We start from the raw sequence: 9,000 nt of genomic DNA, 5'->3' as shown, positions 1-9,000 counted from the left end.
GGATTCTATTCTCTGTGGGGTGAGAAGCTTTTGGAGGATTCTGAGGGGAGAGGTGGCCTCACAGGATTTATTTTTTCAAAGACTGTTGACTGCTGTGTGGAGGATGGATCACCGGAGGGATGGGGCAGGGGGATTAGGAGAGCTCCACAGTTAGGAGGTTGATGCTTGGTCAAGGTGAGAAAAATGATGATGGGTAGGGAAACAGAAGGAGTGACATGTGGTGAGATTTGAGTCATGTTTTGAAGTAGTATCCACAGGGTTTGCTGATGACCTGTGGGGCTGAAGATGACTCCCAGGCCTTAGCTTGCGCAGCTGGTGGGTGGCAGTGCCTGTACCTGAGGAGGCCTCTCGCCATCTCCACCATCAGCTCACTGATCCAAGCCACCCTTGTCACATACATTTACTGTCACTGCAACCACGGGGCTGGCTCCCTGCTTCACCACTTCTGTCCCCCTGGTCTGTGATGAGTCGTGTGGAAATCAACACTTGAGGTTCCACATTAACACTCACACATGCTAACAGATGGGTTGCAAGGAAACCCTGGTGTATTCCATGCACAGAGGCCAGGCAGACAGGTGGTCCTTGTATGGGGCAGTGCTTGGATGGCACAACTTGGACATGCTTCAGGCCGGGGAAGGGACTGAGGACACCAGGCAGGGGACCAGTCCCAGCTGAAGACATGAGACGGAGGCAGAAGCCCCATCTCAGGAGACCAGAGTGAGGGAAGCGGTAAGTTCTGGTGCACAGCAGAGCAGGGCCCAGGGAGGTTCTCAGGCCCCAGCTCTCAGTGACCCTGGGTTGGGACGCGGTCCATTCCCCACCAGACCATGGAGCTGGCTGTTGGTGTACTTTTGGCCGTTCCAGAAGTTCACAGGGCCAGCTCAGTTCTCTTGACAATTCAGGAACAGGGATTGGGCTAGATTCAAAGCTGAGGGGCCCCAGAAAACCCAGCCGGGGGAAACAAGGGGCGAACAGGAGCAGAAGGGCCCAGGGCCTTCTGATCCCTCCCAATCTTCTGTCACCCAACCACTTCACACCATTACTAACATGGAACTGATCTGAGTTTGTAAGTTCTTTTTCTTTTATGACTTTTTTCCAAGGAATGGTAGATGATGACTCATCCCCCAGAACACACTGAACTTGCCGACATGTAATCACCAGAATCACATGCACGTTGCCCCCACCGGCTGAAGCGCTTGATGAAGCAGTTTCATAAATCCCCTTTTCTCATTTTCCTGTAGAGAATGTCAGACCCAAGTCCCTGCTTGATTCAACTTTTTAATCTTTGATTTTGTAAATGTACCAAAACTGTTTATGCATGCTAGAATCCCTCACTTTCTTAGAAAGCTTCGTCTTTTGACCTCCAACCCTGGTGCCTGCCCACTCTCATGCTCTCCACTTCTCACAAGAAGATTGTATGAATTTCCTGTGGCCACTGTAACAAATCACCACAAACTCGGTGGCCGGAAATGACAGGAATTTATTCTCTCACAGTCTGGAGGCCGAGAGTCCAAGATCGAGGCGCCGGCAGGGCCGTGCTCCTCTCGAGGCTGTAGGCAGGGTCCTTCCAGCTCCCCACCGACTTCTGGAGGCTTCAGCTGCTTCCTGACTCGTGGCTGCTTCACTTCAGTCTCTGCCCTGGTCCGCACATGGCTTCTCCTCTTCCCTGTGTCTCTCCTGGACACCCCTCTGATTTAGGGCCCACCAGCATATCCCAGGATGATTTCATCTTGAAGGTCTTCATTTTGCACATCTGCAAAAACATTTGTTTTTTCTAAATAAGGTCACGTTCATATGTTGCAGGAGTTAGGATGCAGACATACATTTTGGGCGCCCCCACTTGCCCCCTTCACGGAGTTATCACACAGAGAAGGGGAACCCATCCATGGAGGATAAAAAGCAAGAGGGTGAGCTTCCCTTGCTAGCCACATGGCTGGAACAATTGGTTTGAAAGCATAGCTCACCGTGGGTCTCAGGACACCCCGACATAAGGGGACTGACCAGCAAGACAGCCTCAAATACCGAGGATCAGGCTGTATCTTGTTCTGCAAAGCACAGGGAAGCCAGATGTCACTGTCTGTCATTTGGCAGTCAAGTCAGTGCAAAGAGCAGAGGCCCAGTGCTAGCCCTCAACGGGCCAGGCTGAGTCACAGTGGACTCACTGGTTAACGGGAATACTGGTTAACAGGGCATGCTTGCTTATCACAGAGCAAGCAAGGGGCAGGGCAGCTGATGTCTGTGAAACAGTTGGTAGAGACTCTGAAGGGCTACCCAGATGCAAAGTGCCATCCTGAATGCTTCGTCGGGAAAACACTCTCCACAGAAACTTTGGAAGATTTTAGTCCTGCATCTCATAGGAGTTTGCTCTGTGACTTTGGGCAAGTCACTTAAACTGGAGATAGCAGTGCAATCCAGAGTAAGCAATGTCATAGGAGACAAGTCTAGGAAAAGTATCAAGTGCTATATAAATGCAAGGTTTTATCATTATTACCGTATTTACTATTTCAGCAAAGTATTACAGAAGAAATTGCATAATGTATTTATATCCTTTTATTAGTAAAACATACATGTCCATACTTATTAGCCATTGTACATATTCATTGGAAAATTCATCCTCAGAGTTCATTACTGTTATTCACTCAACAAATATTTATTGAGTTCTGTGTGTCAGGAGCTGTTCTGAGCACTGCAGAAATGGAGTGGACAAAATGAATGCAGTCCCTGCCCCAAAGGGACACGAGTCCTTCCAGGGCAGGGGGTAGGGGAAGGATTAATAGGATAAAAAGTGCAGAAAGTTCAAAAATGAAAAGGGCTTAAGAAAAAAAAATGTCGTGCTGGGTCAGATGGGGAGTGATTGAAAATTTAGATGGGGTGGCCAGGGAAGGTTAGAGCAAAGGTGACTATTTAGTCAAGTTCTGGAGGGGGTGAGGGAAGGAACCATGTGGTGTCTGCGGAAGACCTTCCCAGAGAGAGGGAGGAGCCGCCTGGTGTTTGGGGGAGGCCGTGCTGGCACCCGGAGGGAGCCAGGATCAAGAGAGGGGAGGGGTCACAGCAGGGTGCTGGAGGGATACCCGCCCCATGACGTCATAAGGCCTTTTCTTCCCAGTAGCACACGGGCGACGGAAGGGTTTTAGCTCAGGAGGGGCAGGTCTGACTGACATCCTAGTATGATGCCCCTGCCAGGCCGGTCCAGGCAGAGAACATCAGGGGTGACCCACCTGGGTGCTCAGGACGCTGTCATCTCGTGGTACAGGCCCACAGCTTCAGGGGACGTACAACAGAAATCAGACAGGTGGACAGAATAAAGAAGTATATCGGCCACAGAAGGAAGAGGTCTCACCAGTTCTGCAACATGGACGGCCTTTGAGAACATTCCTCCCCGTGAAAGAAGCCAGTCACAAGGGGCCCTGGAGTGTACATCTACTCACACGAAATGTCCAGAATAGGCAAATCTAGAGACAGAAAGCAGGCCAGCGGTTACTCAGCACTGGGGAGTGATGAGGACAACGGGTGACAGCTGATGGGAACAGGGCTCTTTGGGAGGTGAGGGAATGTTCTAAAACTGACCTGGAGGACAGTTGCACACATCTGGGAGTAGTCCTGAATATACTGGATGGTGTACTTTCAGAGGAACATTTTATGGTATGTGGATTACTCATCAAAGGTGCTTGTGTGTGTGTGTGTGTGTGTGTGTGTATACACATATACACATGTATGCATACAGCCCCTCCCACACACAAAATGCTCTTTTGTGACTTCTAAAAAGTGTTAATGATCGCAAATAGAAGCATTTATATCCAGCCCAGAGAGCCTTTGAAAAACACATGCTTTGAACTCCCATTGTCAAACAGGAAAGGACAGTTTGAAGAGAACAATGAGACTGGCACAGAGGCCCAGACCTGCCTTGGACAGGCACTGGCAGCTCGCCACCTGCCCTGTGTTATGTGAGACAGAGTGCTGGCTCCCTGCTCTTGCGGAAAGCCCTATGGGGAATGTCCCACCTGGGACGGACTATGTCATTTGCAGGGCCCAATGCAAAATGAAAGTAGGCCTCTTGTTTAAAAAAAAACAACTAAGAATGTCAAGATGTCTGGTCCCACCACCTGTCCTTTTCTCCAGCCATAGATGGGGTGGGGTGTGTCCCTGCTACAGGGTTCTTACAGCAGGTACCTGTCAGTCAGCTCTGCTTGGTTTTAAGGGTCAAGTAAAGGTGTGTTGTTTTGCTAGGAGTACTGAGCACTCCTATGGCATCTCGTAAGAATCTCCCCTAACAGTTAAGAGTTGGTGCTTGGCCCTCTTTCTCATCCTTAACCTGAACCAGAGGCATGTTCAAGGTGGTGAAGCTTAGCATTTAGAGGTAAACGGCATTAGCCTGGAGCGGGATATGAGACATAATGTACAGAACAGCTACAAACAAGAGGAACTAACAGCTCAGTGGGTCTGAAATAGAATAGATTCCAAAATTCATAAATGCAAAAGGGGAAATACTGCGTCAATTGGAAAGCACTCCTCAAAAAAATGGATATAACAAATCTCCCAATGTCTCAGTGATTTATTCACACACCTGATTAAGCCTGTTACATTATTTAGCTTTAGAACATTAATCCAGGTTTTACTTTGCCACCCAAAGTGGCCTGTGAATTAATCTACTTAATCATTTGCTAGACTGATGGACATGATAATGACTAACTCTCTGTTTGTGTGAAGACCAGGTCAGTGCTCTGAGCCTTATTCGGTTCAGTAAAGACTGCGGGAATCATTGTGTGATTCAGAAAAATACACACACAACTACAGAATCATATATCTGCACAGGTCTGACTCATACTTCAGACACATTTATTTGGGGATTATCAATTCTGCAGAACACAAAGGGTCTCTTACTATTTTTGTTGTTCAGACTTGCCTAGAGCATGTCATCATGCAGTTTGCTCGCGGTGGATTTTGAAGGTGGTTCAAATACTCTGAGAATACTCCTTGCAAGGAAACCTCTGCTTGGGGGAGGCGGTGGGGCAAGCAAGCCCAGACTGTGGCCCCAGCCCTACCAGGAAATAGCCACGTGACCTCAGGGAAGGAATTGATCCTCTTTGGTCCTCAGTATCCTTATAAAAACAGGACTTGATCTCACTGATCAATGCCCTAAAGGTTTTCCAATTTTAAAACTCACTGTTTCATCCCTGGTCTCTTACCACCAAAGGCAAGAGAATTACAGGGAAGGAAACCCTGGCTGGAGTGTAGAACAGGGTGGTGATCAAGACGGCTGAAGGGGATGGCGGGACCAAGCTCTCCCAGGGTCGGGGGCTGATGCTTATTTATCACACACTTAAACTTAATTATGTGCCAGGCATTGTTCAAAGCTTAATAAACATTAACTCATTTAACCTTGCAGCTCTAGGAGAAAAGGACCGCTATTATGCAAAGTTGACAGAGAAGAAAACTGAGACCCAGAGAAGTTAAGAAACTGAAGCCCACAGGGGGCCACTAGTGAAGGGCTGACCTGGGATTCAACCTCAGAGAGTCTGGCCCCACAGGCTGCCCTTCAGAGTTAAGAGCTCAGACTCTAGTTTTAACGCCTTCATGCCCACAGAGAACCCAAGGGACAAATCAGTCAAGCAGAAGCAGAAGAAATGATCATGGGACATTAAGAAAAGCTTCTGACCTGCAGGGTAGTCCCAGATTGGCTGTTCCCAGGAATCTTAAACAAGAGAATGAACACTAGCCACTGTTGCCCAATTTGCACCCATACTGGTGGGTGGCAGGACAGCTGCCAAAGGACCCTAAGTTGGCCAGGGATTCCTGTGGCACCCATGGCCACCTGCAAATGGGCAGGAGTGGAGGGCTAGCTGGATGTGTTACATGTGTGCGTATATGGAGGTGAGGGGAGGTGGGTTACAAAGCCTGACGTTATCCATTCCTGACCCTAATACATGCCAGTGGACTGGCACCACTGCCAGGCACTGCCCGCCCACATCTGCAGTGACTGTGGAGTCAATGATCAACAAAGGAAATGCAGGTGCCAGAAGATGCGTGAATTCAATTATTTCTCTCTAAGTGCATTTTCTTAGCTCAGCTTCCCTCCCTCCAGGATTTCCAAAGTTTCACATTCGCATGTGATGTTTACAGTTCCTTGTACTCCATTTTTATTTCTCCAAGGACAGGGATGAAGCCTAACTCTTCTTTGTCTTAGCAGCTGACACCATTTTTGCTGAATGAATACATGATACACCTCAGTCCTAATGACGTCTGTTTAGCTTGCAACTGGAAACCACCTCAAACTGTTTGTTGATTATTGATTTGGTCTTAAAGGTAAATACAGACTGTTCCTAAGGAAACATTTTGTTTTGGTTTTTAACTGGATGACCTGGTAAGCTAATCATTTTTAATAATTACGTCTGGTTTCTAAAGACTCTTGATCTGCATTTTACTCTCTAGACATTCAATTTTTCTAATATATACATTCTACTGTAAAATCACCTTTCCTCTTCTTTTCCATGAGCTTCCCTCTTTCTTAAGGGGACAGAGTTAAGAACACTCTTAAACTCATATCGGCAGACTGTATTTGATCATTTCACCCTGCATGTCTCCTTACTTAATTTTCTTCTAACACCTTCGACTTTTGATCTTGAAGCACAAGGGTCGTACTTTGATTATGTTAATTTACTGGAAAGTCTGGTGTTCCCTGTGAATCAAGCCATAATCCTCAGTGAATAATCACAGGCTTCAGCCAGGCCAGGTTTTAGCTTTGCTGAGTAACTAGGACACCGACTAATAGCAGGAAGGTAAAAAATATTAGGAACCTGATGTGGCCCAAGAAGGAGGATATGCTATTTTATTATGGGCACGTGCCCACCCAAGAGCAGAGGCGATCAGCTGCTGCAGGGTAGGACCCAGGGCCGGGGGCTACTCCAGTTGCAGAGCCTGTGTTCAAGCCCCTCCGGAGAGGAAGCAGGGAGGGACAGGGGCTTGGGTGGGAATTGAGAGTCCAGGCTGGTATTTGATCGCAGCCTCCTGCCCCTTTCAGGGATGCCATTTGTGCTTCTGGCCAGATGAACTGCAATAGGTTTTCACACATATCTGAGAGAGTAGAGATGATTTTGTGTGTGTGTGTGTGTGTGTGTGTGTGTGTGTGTGTGTGTGTGTGTGTGTGTGTGTGTGTGTGTGTGTGTGTGTGTGTGTGTGTGTTTTCAAAGGGTTTTTCATGAAATGCTCCCAGAGGGGAGCTTGGAAAAAGAAACTGAATAGCTTTACCATTTCGAGCTCTTCTCAACCATGCACTCAACACTCTAACATATTCTTTACCTATCTGGGTCTGTGTTGAATGACACAGGCTCCACAATTACTTTTCTTCTACAGAGGAAAGAACTTGCCCAAAGTTTAACGAGAAGAAAAATGCCTGTCAGGAAGGGCCTGTGTCCAGACTGGTGCTCCTTCTTTTGACATCTTTTTGCTCAGATGTGTTGGATAGCGCCGGGCATGAGCAAAGTGCCCCTACCAGTCCCTAGACTGCGCCAGCCCCTCAGGGAGGACAGACGTCTCTCCTGAAAGTCAGTGGGCCTCAGTGACTCGGGGGGCCCCGGAACAATCGACACTGAACACCTATGGGCATGGGGGCAGGTGAAATGCACAAGGCAGTCCTGCCCTGAGCAATGAACTTGACCGAAATAACTGGGACCAAGCTTCTCAGACACTGTCAGAAGCTGTGTGAGTAGCCCGGGGGAAAAGACCCTCTACTAGCTGAAACTGCAGCGCAGATGAGTCAGTATTTTCTGCTATAGTTAAAAAAAAAAATTAGCATACTCCTCAGGTCTCCATGGTAATTTACTATGGACCTGTATTCCATTTATGAAATTCCTTCTTAACCAATCTATGATTTCTGATCTGGACCTGAATATACACTGAGAAGCCATCAGAATCAATTCAGTCTACTGGAAGTATCAATCTGCCCTGCACCTGGGTGTTTCAGCCATGCGCACACCCTGACTCTGACCCATGCAGTACTGATGCCTGAAGATCAGCAGGTACCTGGAAACGTTAAGGTGCAATATCTCAGTTATCCAGATATCTCCGGGTTTGGGGGTTGCCATGGTAACCAGGAACCTTAGTAACGCAGAAGTGAGGCTGTGCCTCTCCCCTTCACAGCACTGCAGTCCCTGAAATGCACCAACTTTCAGTCCCATGACCTAAGCTGGGCTGTTTTATTTTTTATACCCATCTTCAGGAATCTATATTTTCCTCTAAAATATTGAGAATGTGATCTGAATCTGAAAAGGTAATGCACACATTTCTAGCCACGGAGTCAAGCATTTTTCTGCTAGAAATGAAAACCGGCAGTATGGGTGATGGTTTTTATTGTGGCTGGGAGTCAGATAAACTCGAATTTCAATCCTGAGTTTCCCACTTGGCCGTTTTATGACCCGGCAAGCTATTTGCCCTAAGGTTCCATGCCCTCATATTTTAAGTCGGAACAACAATGCCTTGGAGAATCATCAGGGCGATTAGCTAGAAAACTGGTTACCATCGAGGCACCGCTCAACTCTAGGGGGCGCCCCTCACACAAAGGCTGAAGGAATGGGGCTTCTCGGTAGGGCGGCCTCAGTGACCTAGCAAAGGGCCCAGTTCGTGCATTTATCATTTCATCTTTTCATGACAGAAGGATGAAAAAAATCCTAGGTCCATGAGGAGGTCCAAGAATGGGGCCAGAATGAGTCCCTTATTACCCCAGCCTTTGGCCCCTCGCTGCCACCAGCGCCACCACTCCGTTTCTGCCGAATTCGGGAGGCACATTTGGGGTGCAAGCCTCGAGACCTGGGAGGATTCCGAATGCTCCAGGGGGGACCTCTCCGCCGGGCCTCCCGGGGCGCACGGCCGTCGGCCTCGAGGGCGCACGGAGGGGCTGGGACCGCGGGCCCACCGAGCGGTGACAGCGGGCGGAGCCAGGGCCTGCGGGAAGGCCGGCCTCGCCCCGCAGCCCTCCTCCCTCCCCGCCCCCTTCTCCCCCCCAGC

General features: G+C 48.5%; 1 long non-coding RNA gene across 3 annotated transcripts; it reads right to left on the bottom strand.

Moving 5' to 3' along the window:
* Positions 1-1,464: 1,464 nt before the first annotated feature.
* LOC140848364 (uncharacterized) lies at positions 1,465-8,855 on the bottom strand. 3 transcript variants are annotated; one of them, XR_012129125.1, is made up of 4 exons: positions 8,715-8,855; positions 3,219-3,452; positions 1,965-2,045; positions 1,465-1,753 (listed from the first exon to the last, which is right to left on the bottom strand). It is a non-coding gene; the product is annotated as an uncharacterized lncRNA (long non-coding RNA). The 3 variants fall into 3 exon arrangements; XR_012129126.1 differs by having other exon boundaries at positions 3,341-3,452; XR_012129127.1 differs by lacking the exon at positions 1,965-2,045 and having other exon boundaries at positions 3,341-3,452.
* Between the last annotated feature and the right edge of the window lie 145 nt (positions 8,856-9,000).

Source organism: Manis javanica, chromosome 3, assembly GCF_040802235.1.
Source record: "Manis javanica isolate MJ-LG chromosome 3, MJ_LKY, whole genome shotgun sequence".
In the NCBI taxonomy this organism is placed as follows: domain Eukaryota; kingdom Metazoa; phylum Chordata; class Mammalia; order Pholidota; family Manidae; genus Manis; species Manis javanica.
Note: the sequence above shows the minus strand (reverse complement) of the source record. Positions and strands in the feature narration are given on the sequence as shown.